This window comes from Apostichopus japonicus, chromosome 8 (genome assembly GCF_037975245.1).
Source record: "Apostichopus japonicus isolate 1M-3 chromosome 8, ASM3797524v1, whole genome shotgun sequence".
In the NCBI taxonomy this organism is placed as follows: Eukaryota; Metazoa; Echinodermata; class Holothuroidea; order Aspidochirotida; family Stichopodidae; genus Apostichopus; species Apostichopus japonicus.
Genome location: NC_092568.1, coordinates 38812245 through 38826130, shown reverse-complemented (window position 1 = coordinate 38826130; position 13886 = coordinate 38812245).

Here is a 13886-nt window from a genome sequence, read left to right as displayed (position 1 = left end):
AATAAAGTAGCATTAATATCATGTGTACGCTAGCATCTATAGAAATAGCATCCATACAATAGTATATCTATAGTAAGAAAACTCTTTACAATTAGCATTTATAGCGAAATCATATATACAATATCACTATAGCAATATCATTTGTACAATGTTACTATAGCGATAGCATTTATACAATAGTATATTTTGCTAGATCATATGTGCCCAATATCATATCATAACAAGAGCACCCATACAATAGCATTCATTACAAGGTCATATGTACAATAGCAGTATAGCAACAGTATTTATATAGTAATATTTAGAGCACGAAAATCTGCACAATTAACAGTTATAGCAAGATCATCTATACATAGCATATTATAGTATATAAAGATTTTCGACACGTCAATTATAAGACGGCTCAATCGCATTATGCCCTACTAAACTTGAACGGAGGCGTTATTGAATATACTTCCGCCATAGTGTGCACTTATACTGTTAGGTTTTTCACACTAAGCCTTTATATGTCTGTGTGAAATATACAGACACAGGAAACGGGGAGAGCAAGCGTAGGATGTGAATGTTTATTATTGCGTAATACATCTTCAAAAATTAAAGTTCATTGTCTTAATTTAAGGGAGTTGCTGTTTTCGGATGTCAACGATTTCCAATGGTTTCATAATGATATATGGTAAAGTTCAACTCAGGAAAGAAAAATGAAAGTAAGAAAATCCAGCTGTTACAGATTTGTGAAGCCAAACGCCATTACGTATAAAGTGCAGATTAATTCGTACTAGAAACCATGTTTTAGTGTAGACAACGTGGTGATTGCATCGCTATAGTTGTGGTTAATTGACATATTGGGTTAAAATTTTGCATCAAATCCGTGGGTCGCAACACTCAAAGGATGTACCAACTTTACAGACATGGTTAAAATGTTAATGGGAAGTTACATAGATAAACACAAAATTATACCCTGTGCATTGCCCCTCTGTTATGTTGAATTATCATATCACACGTAGGCCCTTTATACAAAATCCCTTAATGTTTCAATGATGTCGCATAGGTCATTCAGTGAAATTCTCTGTTTCAACTGATTTATGGGTTAGTTTTGATAATCACGATCTCACAGAATTCCAAGTGCTGCCGGGTTTTGAAACATCGCCTGGACACAGAAGAAAACGTACACGGGGCATATTGCACCTATTCTACCATAAGTCCTGAAATAGACATATGTCGAATTAAATTTAAAAAAAATATATAATGTTGAATACTTGGTTACATTGATGATGGTTGTAAATGTAGTGCTATGTATGTCTTATACAGCAACTTAAAAGCAAAGAGCCAAAAAAAATGTAAACTGCATTCTATAGTGCAGCTTTCGGTTTTAAGAATAGAGGTTCAGCCGGACTCAGGTGGTAGAGGGACGTATTCGTAATGATGTTTGGTTTGCCAATAAATAAAGGAAAATAGGGCTGTAGCAATCAGTAACCATATAGATATACTATAACGAGTATATATACTATAGCGCGAACCATGGGCGGGTTACGGGGGGGGGGGGGGTGGGCAAGAGGGGGAATTTGCCCCCACTTTTTACCAGACCTTAGTCGTTTTGCAGACAAATGTGCACAACCCTAATCGAAATTATTCTTCCACAACAGCTCTATCAGATAGGCCTATTTGTTTCGAAGCTAAATAAAATTTGTGTTTAACATCGTAACATGTAGCATGCAGAATAACTGGAGCTGGAGCTAGCACATGGTTCGCAGCACAGGTTACGAATCCTGGAGATAACACACTAGCGATTCAATTCTGCATGTGATGAATCCGCGGCATGTGCAACATTGCTAGCTTCAGGAATTGATTTTCAACGTTGCAGCTCTACTGAATGCGTTGAATAACTAAACGATTTACGAAAGCCAGATTTGCATATTGGGTTTATCAATAGTTAAATTCAATACACAGTGTACTGAATTTGTTGCACCTAGTCGCATTGAAAAATCCAAAAAGTCACCCCGCCTCGACTTCAGTGGCGACGGAGCCGGTTGACTTGAGGGGCTTATCCCCCATGAAAAAAGTGGGGGGGGGGGGGGGTAAAGGTATGTTCAGCCCCCAATATTTGCCAAGTGCTCCAAGAAGTGGGGACCGCAGGGAGAATTTCGAAGTGGGTGCTGAATATATTCTTGATCGGTCCAATGCACAATAAACTCATAATTTTAGGGGGAAAGAACTGTCTAGATGCGATTTATTGTTACCAGAAGTGTCATTTTTGCTGATCTAGGATTTCCCTTTTACTTAAATTTCGACGCGCCGCGCCAACTGATGGTGGTGCACCGCCTAAATAGTAACGTAGAAGCTTCAATTGTACATCACCCTATAAAGTTCTTCTATCTGTCCTCCCTAAATTTACACACGTTCATTAATTGTTTAGATGCAATTTAAAGCCTATATGGGTGTTAATTTTACCGATCAAGGGTCCCTTTCTTCGAAAATTTCGACGCTCCTTGCCAAACGAGGATTGCGCTCCTCTTAGAATGTAACGTATAACAAAATTTGTACATAACCATCTGACCATATGTTCTACTATCAATCCTCTTCAAATTTTTAAACGATAATTAACTATCTAGATACAATTGCAGACATGAGATCCATATTTCAAGGATGGGTACATGCACCTCTGAGCACTCGGGAAGTGCCGTTTCCGGCCTGGAATATTTGTAAAGCCCAAAAAATTCTTGTACGCTCCGCGCCAACCGATGGTGGCGCTCCGCTTAGATAGTCTTGCTGGCAGGTTTGCCCCCCCCCCCACTTTCACAACTCAAATCCCGACCCTGGCGCGAACAATTTGGGGGATGAAAGTTGCTACACACCTGCACCAAAGCAAATGTCCCCCCCCCCCCCAATAATTGAAACAGATCGTCGCCCCTGACTTTGAGAACCTATGGTCTAGACAACTGGTATTCAAAGATTTCAGGGTCGATACGATAATATCTTTTCACATGATATTTCATATTTCTACTTCACATCAGTCCATGAGATTATGTCACGTGTTCACATGTTCAAGTGTTCTCAGATATGTAGTAAGCGCCGTGGTTTTCTTTTAAAAGAACCCTGTCTGGTCAGCATGCGAATAGCAATAATTCGTGTACGTAATAGTTTAAACATCCGTAACATTGTTTGCTTATGGAAGGAAAGTCTATCGACTCGCCTCCCCGCCTAGGAAATATTCCAGTTATAATAAGAAAACGTAATAACATTGCTTATATATTGCTTTATAACATGGAACGCGGACGACTGCATCCAACAACTTCCTGCTTGCCTTTCATATACCCAAATCCACAATAACCTCGATACTATTAGGAATAACCACTACTGGTTAATTAATTGAAGTATAGGGAGTCCTTTTTGTACAGTTAAACCAATAGCTGTAAAGAAAATAATGATAACATAAATATGGAATGTTGTTTGTGGCTCACTTGTCCATGCTAATTCTATCCACTGAACACTGAACAAGAGAGCCTACTGATTTCGTATAGCCCACCAATAAGATCACCTGTTCGTGGTTTTAATAGAAACATTCACTATGACATTATTGTGTTTTTACATCGGTTTGTGCTACGACAATTAAAGTTCAACGTGATTAATAACTTTGATCATGTAACAATTTTGACCAACCAAGCTTGTCGATTCACATTAATCGTTGGCGCTATTTGTAATTAGGATCTGTGTGAAGTACAGTAGGTGTTGACTGTGATGCGCGGGATGGATATACATTCGCAAAATTGAATGTCAGATATTAATTTATTGATAACAATGAAGACTATTGTATTCGTCATTAAATGTGATAAAATTGAAAAATGAAATACATGATAAACTAGACAAAGGAAGCGACCTATCTTAATGAGAAATTAATATTTGAATACGGTAAGTAACTTACATTTTGTAATAGCCCTACAGAAATATTTATGGTATATATGACACAAACGAACAATGAATCCAGACCATAACGATTCATTTCTTTAACTATACCAATTAAAATCTATGCAACTCTAACAAGATCTTGGACAAGTTTTTTTTTAACTATCCCGCGTTTTATACGGATGTATCATTTCTCTGACAACATTGTTGTGCCCTTATCATTAATTATAGGTTAGGGCGGTGGGAGTGCGAGGAAGGGGGTAGACCAGATAGTCGAAATGACGCTGGTAATTTATATCAAAGACTCATTGTTGCACAGTAATAGTCGTACTGAAGTTATGTAGTGATTGGTGGAGCAGGTACGAAGGTTATAACACGCAATAATGATTTCTAAAGTTATAATACTTTATTTGAATTTATACAGGGTATATATTGATTCAACACACTCACCCATCGTCACTCCATACTTCTTGTGAGACGCCACTGTACAAGCAATTCGAAATCTACCTATTAGCCTATTATTTGTGAAAGATTGTCTAACCTTTATGATGGAAACATAAATACATCTGCTCGGTTTTAAAGTAACAGCACATAAAATATCTGTTGATTGTATACAATACGCGCTGCTTTTAACAGGGAGATTCTAAAGGTAAAATTTCCAATTACTAAGTCGTTAATTACAGATGGATAATTACCGTTATGGCATGATGTCACACGATTCATTTCAAGGTTACTGGCTGTTGATACGGTATCTGTTTCATTATTAGAGATTTCGTCAATGTTTAGCTGTCAGGGTGAGGGGGTTGGGGGAGGACGGGGTTGATATATCAAAACTGAAGAGTCGATACCCACAGTGCTTTTTCATTTTTCTCGTTTCTAACTTTTTAGCATGACAATCCGCGTTCTCGATGTATCTTTGACACAGCTTGCAGCCATTCCGAAATAGCGCCTCTGAACCCATATCATTAGATGGCGCTCGTCAGATTCGTTGAAATTTCGCCTTCGTTTGTTTTACAACATGTTCCCGGTTGCGAGATTTTTTTCCCAGCGCGGTAAAGGCAATCATTTGCATACCTCTCGTCTCATTGGCTGGGTCTTGCACTTTTGATGCTGAATTGGGAAGTTCTTGCTTACAGTATGCGTGTGTGTATGTACATGAACATACACGTGCACGCAGTGGGTCGTGATTTGCATACACGTACTGTACGAACTGGCGACTGTCTTGAGACAACTTTGTTAAAAAAATTGTTAAAATGTTTTTTCTTTGCTTTTGCGCGGACTTGTTTGTGTACATTTACATCCATAAGTTCGTAAAACAATACTGCGACCATGGGCTGTGATTGTACACGTCTCATTGTAGATGAGTGTCCTTTTGTTAAGGTAATGATTACCTAGGTGAATGATCCAAACCTGAAAAGCCAATCAATCGAATAAGTTAGTTTTGACAAGTGATGGTGGAACTTGCTGTACAGAGTACTGCGGTGGCAATGTACGCAGATAAGTACCGGGCGTTTGATTGCTTCAAAACATTGGACAGCTTGACCGTTTCTGGTTGACTATTTACTTGAGATGCTTTTAAACTTTAAACTGATAGACTCTTAATTTTGAACATAGACATTGATTTGAATGTCAAAATTATGACCCTTTGAAACGGTTTTCAGATAATATAATACGAAAGATAAAGGCCTAATATTAAGCCATGTATGTTAGTAGTACCACTGCCACTGTGGATTATGGTTATTGAACACAGAAATTGTCGTACGTTTATATTATATGGTGATTTTTTGTATCGTCTTCAAACTGTTTCGGTATGATTTAACTTAGGCCTATTTAAATTTACAGCAACAGAGTTGTGCGATACATAACCACAGACCCTCTACACCCGTGGCATAACACACCGACAAATAAATTAACTCTAATCAAACGCGTACCATTGTGAATTATGCTGCTAGTCTGTTTTCTTGTTTGAGTGTAGCAAAGTGGCCTTGTGAAATGTGGTATGTGATGAGCTCAGCATCAGCTGCTAGTTGATATTGTTATGAATCTTATGTATACGGACCTCAGCCGAGGTATGCTAATCTTGGCCTTTACCGCGCTGGGAAAAAAATTCGTCAGCCGCCGCTGGTATAGTGTTGTCGCTGTTCCACCATACTGCTCTTCCAACGCCATAACATTCGATAGAGGTTTTACTGGACGGATATTGACAGGAAAACTTATTGAATCCTGATGGATGTCCATCGTCCTGCAGTGGGGTAAGGATCGACCAAGCAAAGGGTAAAGAGGGAAGAGTGTTCGGGTTGAATTCGGTCCTCTTTCTCCTGAGAGAATCAGAAGAGCTAAGTCACACACTTAACAAAAACATTCGCGCGCAGATGATCTATTCAGTTTGGACATGCAAATTAGCTAGGTCTTGAGGAATATATTTTGTAAGTACTTTCAAATCCGGAATGGAGGATAATGAGCCTTATGGCGAGTTAATATTCTGAAACAACCCCTCCCTGCTGCAATACCATACCCACTTTCCCCGCCCCCACCCCATCTCCACACACACCGGCTAAATACCCATTGCGTATTTCAATATATTTCAGCATTCAAGCAAACTTTCCGTCGAAACACAGTGAGCGTTTTTTTTTTAATAGTTCGGACATGTGACTTAGAATTGGAAAAACTGACAGTGTCTATTAGAAGATTAAACCAGCTTAATCAATTCCTCCAATACCATGATGATACAACTTGTATAAAAATGTTATGATCAAGCGTGTCGAAAGCTTTCGAAAGGTCAAGAAATATACCACATGAGAACTTATTACTTTCAAAGGCACTTATAAAACTGTCAACATAGCTGATCCAAGCATGAGTCGTTGATTTTCCTGGAAGGAATCCATACTGATTTTTTTGAATAATTTCACAGGTTGTCAGAAACAACACAAGCTTACAATTCTTTCAATTATTTTCGGAAGAGACTGGTAGGACAGAAATTGGTCTATAGTAGTTACTCTTTTGAGTTTTCATTACTTTTATAAATTGGGATGACTCTAGCTTGTTTCAGATCAGTTTTTAATGATAGGTTAATAATATGACATAAGGCTGAGCAATAAAAACTCTGGGCTAGCATTTTTTGGAAATATTTTTAAAGATTTCAGAATCGTCTGTGGGGTGGGGTGGCAAATAATTTACAAAAGAAATATAAGTGTCATTCACAATACCATAAGATAAAGTTTGTCCAATACTTAAAAAGTAATCATTGACAATATTGCAAATAACATCGATATCAGAGATACTCTTACCATTTTTATTAAGTTCTTTAATATAATTACTCTTACGAATTATTCACCCAAGCAGGGGCGTCAATCCGATTGTAAACATGTGGGGGGGGGGGGGGGGGACGTGATCGATTCGAGTATTCCGGCCGTAAGTACTCTCTAAGCGGAGCGCCACCATCGGTTGGCTTGCAGCGTACAAGAAAATTTTTTCTTCTGGCAGACCCCTCAGATTGCAGGTAACGGCACTTCCCGTGCATTATGGCAGTAAGCAACACCCCTAAAATTGACAAAATTTCCGGCAATTTTTTATTTTGGGAAATATTCTCGAAGGAAGTGATCGCCATTTATTCCTCAGTTTACCAATTCCTAGTCTCCCAGAAGCGCCCAAAATTTAAGATATCGAAACATTTTTGTGTTGGCTGATCCATGATCGCCGCCCATGCCCGTGAGAAGTGGTGACTGGGTGAATAAAAAGCTATGCCGTTTGAAAACATGGGCAGAAAAAGCGAAAGTAGCGAAACCTAGGGGGAAAACGTGCGATTACGAAGTGATTATTTTCCATGTTAATTGAGACTGTATCAAACGCGAGCTTAGGACAAACATATTCGAAGGTAATGGCATTACTAATCCCGATATGTCGTCTTTGAGGTGTGTGGAAAATTCGCAACGACCATCAAAGAGCAATTGAATATTTATTCTACTTTACGATTTCGAAAACACTTTTTTTGTTAAATTATGACAAAATTTTATGACACCTTTGACACATATTTGGGGGGGCTGTGCCCCCCCCCGGGCCCCAATGGGCACGACGCCACTGACCCCAGGGCCTCAGATATATGCATATTGCAGGGGTGGGCAACCTTTTGAATGAATGGGCCAGATTGTAGGAGTGAAAGATTGACAGGGCCGCACCTGCTGTTGATTTAAAACCTTTGATTACGAGGACGTTCAAGCAATTGGAGTGTGTGTACTTAATCTGTATTCACAAAACCATAATGTCAATACAGTCCAGTTGATAATTAATTGTGATAATAGACCAACCTGACAGCATCATTGGTGCAGATAAATTTTAAGCAGCTAGCTCGTTTTTGGTGATGATGCAAAATAGATTGATTTTTTCTTTTTCTTGAGACATCTCACGGGCCGAAAAAAAATCACTGGCGGGCCGCATGTGGCCAGCAGGCCCACCCCTGGTCTATAGGAACGATGTCCCAAAATTTCCCCCGACATATAGGCGAAGGAAGCTATCCGCCGCGACTGCATGTGAGTTTCTCGACTTGCCGTCCTGGGAGTCATACCACAAAATGGTGCATTTCCTTATACGCTATTATTAATAATTTAAATAACTAACTAATAAGGCACAGCCCAGATGCGAGTTCGTATAGCGAGCTTAGCGCAAATTTGGCCAAAAGTCGTCAAACGCCAGCATGTTAAACCAGGTTGCTAGGTCTACGAGAATACATTTATATGAAATTTGAAAACAAGGATAGCAAGACAAACCACTTTTATTATGTTTTTAGGACCTCACAAATGCGCATGTATCGTCAGACTTAGAATAGGTCCTATGTGAGTGGTGGCTAAAGTGATGAAGGCATGAAAATAAATCAGTGGTTGTTCGTTGGAGTCCTCAAGCAAAGTTACCTCGGTTGCTAGGTGGATCTGCATTTGGTTATCGGGTGAATTCTGGTCGGAGCGTACTATGTAACCACCATGTACCCAGGGACGTAGCTAAGGCCTGATGATTGGGGGGTGGGGGTGTAGTGGCTGAAAATCGGTTTTGAAGCCAGAAAATTCCGACTGCTGCTTTGTACCCCCCCCCCCCACCCTCGCGCTACTCGTCAACGATACGGTCAGTGACAGTCAGAAAACCCAATCTTTCGCGACTGCACCTCTGTTATGAACTTGTTGCAATACATTTGTACCCACTGGCACTCTTTTCACAAACTTAGTGCCCCCCCCCCATCCCAACCAAATATTTTTGTGAAATTCGGGCAATATGCTGATAGCTTTTGGGCACCTACTGAAAGAAAGATAATTTGCAATGTGTTTTTCTGTGGTTAAACTGATATTTTCATTACCCAACATTTCTCACCAATATACGGCAGGTTAATAAGACCGAAAATGATTGTATGCTATTTGCATGCGATGTAAAAACCGATGCATGCCTGTATGATATGAACATTACCATGTGGAATGCGCGCGCAGCGCGCGAAAAATTTTGGTTATATTTTTCGGGCAAGTCGTTACAACCCCCCCCCCCCCTTCCCCCACAAATCAAAATGGGCTCCTACGCCTATGACGATAGTTCTATTAGGCATTTTTTTGTAGTATTCAAAATCATACGAAGTTTTGTACGGTGGAGTATAAGAATCGCGAGATACAATTTCCCAAAGTGGCAAGGAAAACGTGGTAAATATGACAGGTTAAAGGTCAATTTTGACCGAAATTTAAAAAAAAAAATTAGGTCATGCACAATCACAGGGATAAATGAATAGGCTTAGATAAACTAGAGTGCGACAGTCGGAAATTCCGACTGTCGCACTCCAATTTCCCAACTAGCGTCAGTTTTACCAAGTTTGGGGGTGAGACACCCTCACACCCCCTCTAACGACGTCCCTGCGCGGTGAATATGGAACACGATCACATGGTTCAGCCTCTGTAGAGTCATAGTGCTCCGTAGCCTTGTCTTCAAACGCCCCAGAGCACTAAAAGATCTCTCGGCTTCCGTCGAACTGGCGGAGGAGACGAGGAGCAACCGCAAGAGAGCTTCGACTTCACCAAGCATAGCCCGTACCGCTGGATTCATCGACTTGAATATTTGTCTATACCCTTCAACCGACGACGAATGGAACTGGCCTCGAAAGAAAGGCAGACTAAGCTTAAGATTGTTGGAGAGCTCAGGGTACCAACTCACGAGATCTGGGTGGAATTATCCATTCAGCAACATTGAGTGATATTCGAGGATATGAATCCTGAGATGTGTAAGCCGTAACCAAATAGAGCCACGACACTACTCTTTGGCCAAATGTGTGTGGGGGGGGGGGGACATTTGATATTGTTTCCCCCATCCATCGAAATGTGGGGGGGACGTGTCCCCCCGTCCCCCCTGGATTGACGCCCATGCACCCAAGCAAGACAGTGTGGTGTTCAATGTTCCCTTTATAATTTGATTCATAAATTTTTAAGGTAGTAATTAAACTTAGCAATACGAATAACAGTTGTAAGTTTGTTTCTGAATCTGTCATGTGCTGCTTTGTTCTCAGGAGTAGGTTGCTCGACATATTTTTGGTAGAGCTTGTTATGCCTATTATGTTCATCTTTAAAACTTTTTCCACCGACCATCACAATAACTAGTTGTTTTCTCACTAACAAGGTTACACAGGCCCGGCGTGAACCGCTAGTGCTTAAACTTCACTACTACCCTGCATGAATTTAAATTTAATTTTCAACACTCTTCTTCACGTTGTAAACACTCTTCTTTACGTTGTCTTCACGTTGTAAACCCTCTTGAGATGGAGGGGCTGAAGTATGCTTCCGCCCAAACTATTCAAGCGGAAAATATCTTTTTGTTTTTTCATAAAGGATAATCACCAGATATCACCAAATTGCATCTTATGACCCTTAATTATTTAAAAACATTATCAAAGCAAAGGGATTAATTTCCATGTTTTTGTGTACCTTTTTGATCCTCCTCAATTTCATTGATCTCGAATGACCTTTGACTATAATACCAACAACAAACCCAAACCAGTTCTAACTAAGAGGAACCTTCTCACCAAATATGAAATTTACCCTAGTTATCCTTCTGAAGTTAAAGTGTTTACGAGCAAATGTCACATTCACATACACTTCCTTATACTTCTGATTTTTGGGTGAAGTACAATATCTCATCTCCCTATACATAACATGTAGGGATGTGAGATCAATATATGATGTATGCCCTCGTTGGCAAAATTTACATAAGAAACAAAATGAAAAATTAGGCTCACCGCCAGTTTGCTTGTTCAAACTAGCAAGGTAGTATCAATTGTTACCAGCAGCGTTGCCAATGCGACAAAAAAAAAGACGAAGTGATAAGCAAAGCAGTGCAAAATGTGATATTATATGAAAAAACATGAACTATAAGCCAGATTGATCCTAAAGCTCATTTCCCTCAAAAAAGTGATAAAATGATGACATGATTTCGGCAGTGGTGGTAGTTGTTGTTGTTGGTGGTGGGGGGGAGGGGGATAAGGGTATATTTCCCAAATCATTACCCCCCCCCCACCAACGGAATCCCAGCCACGGCTCGTGTATAACAAAAGTGAAGCGCACATGCTCAAACATACAAAACATAATGTAGGTCATCAAAGGTGACTTAAAATATGCTAGAGAGTCATATAGTAGTCACTAATGCACCGGCATCATTTTTAGACTTTTCTCAAGTCTTCCCCTTCCCCTCCCCCCCCCCTCTTTCTACTCTCAAACTATTCAGGCCAATCGTTGAAAGAACGTGTGTCATTCTTTTTTCTTTTTACTCCCTTTTGTTCTTCAGTTATATGTTATTTGTAATTTTGTTAATCTCTGGATTGTTATTGAAATTTGAAGTGTACAGTGTAAATGGTCTCTTATACTTCACTGAGGTGATGTGGAGAATATAAACTGAAACTGAAACTGAAAGTGAAGCTCCCTGTTTTCTATCTATCAGACATTCCGAGAACCTATTTAACCATAACCATTGTATTCAAAAATACCAAAACTTGTTAAACTGCCAAAGGGTAATACTATCAGCGAATTTCGTTGTATACAAAATCATCAAATATTCCAAATTCATCAAATTTTCTAACTTCGTTGTTTCGGTTTCAGTTAGGGGTGTCTCTTGTTATATTGTCTTTTCTAAAATCGTCTAAAATTGTCGGGTTTCTTTTGTATGCATATGGTAAGTAAGGTAATTAGGTGGCAGAAAAATTCCAGCATTTTGTGGATCGATTCAGCCATAGCTTTGTCTTCAGAAATACCAATACTTGATAAATTGCCAAAAGGCAAATATATATCTCCTGTGAATTTCATTGTGTAGAAACTACACAATGAAATTCACAGGAGATAATTATCAAATATTCCAAATTCATCAAATTTGCCAACTTGGTTGTTTCGATTTCAGTTAGGGTGTCTTTTGTAAATGCATATTGTAAGTAAAGTTATTAGGCAACAACAATTCCATCATTCCGGAAATCCATTCAGTTAGTTCAGTAGTAACCTTTATACATGAGCCCAATTTAATTGGGGGTGGGGGTGCTGTAACGACTTGTCCAAAAAATATAACCAACATTTTTCGCGCGCCTTCAACATGTAAATGTTAATATCATATAGGCATGCATCGGTTACTACATCGCATGCATATTACACTCAATCAGTTGCCGTGTTACTACCCTTCCATATTGGTTAGAATTTTTGGGCAAGCCGTTACAATAATAATGATAATATTAATATAAGTTTAACCACTGAAAAACAAATTGCAATATGTTTCCTTTCAGTAGGTGCCCGAAACATTCTCATGCAGCCCCCTGCCCCCCCCCCCCCCGCCTCCTACGCCTATGCCTTTAAATAAGTTATATTGTTTGAATATTCGAACCAGTCTTATTCGAAAACAAAATACCAAAATGTTGAAATTTAAACACTGCCGAAATTTGAACATTAACGTAAAAGTGTGGAACCTTTATATTGAAATTTCCACTTCTTATACCGAAAAGTTGACATTTCATATGAAATACAATATCGAAGTAAGTTGAAGAATTGTAATTGAAATTTAAGGTGCTGGAATTTTTGGTATTATAACCGATGGCAATTTTAAGACCAAAGTTTGTTGAATTTTTGAACACTTCTTGCATCTTCCCCATAAAAATAGCATAAGCAAAGGTGTATTGAACTATTGTATAATTGCATGAAAGTTAGATAATTTCATGTTGCCCCAGTGCATCCAGTAAATTAGCAAATAGCCACTGGGAAGGCAAAGAAGTCTGCCCACCTACTTAATTATTACTAATGATCCTGCTGGATCTATTACATAAGCAATGGAATGATTTCGTTATATAAAACTTATAATACAATAGATTTCCACCCTTTTGAATGGAAACCAATACAGTATGTATCCATGGCCATGTCCAAGGGTAACATACACATTTAAAATGAACCATGATTGAAGACTGGATGTTGACTATATAAGTAAACATGTATTTTCTCTATCCTAAGCGATGTTAGTCATGCATGCAAATTCCACCGTAGCACCTGGCGTTGCGACAAGATCAGATAGACGGTAACGACATATACTGGTATAAGTATTGTTCTAATATTCATGAACACAAAACCAAAGAGGCTCCACATCAAATTGAAACGGTATGGTATCAGATCAGTACACAGCGCTGTAGGCTACAGTCATTATGTATTGAACGATAACATACTGTGATTAAACTTACAGTTGCGTCGCAAGGGGTGGCCTGGGGGGGGGGAGCACGTGCCCTCCCAAATAAAAATCGTGCCCCCCAGGTGCCCCCAGATGCGATTTGTAGTGTTCAAAAAAATACTCAAACAGAGCCTTGTTTTAAAAAAGGACGAAACGTATTATGTTCATCAGTTCATCAGTTTCCACCGACCATCACAGTAACCAGTTGTTTTCTCACTAACAAGGTCACAGAGGCCCCGGCATTAACCGGTAGCTCTTAAACTTCACTACTAACCTGCATGAAT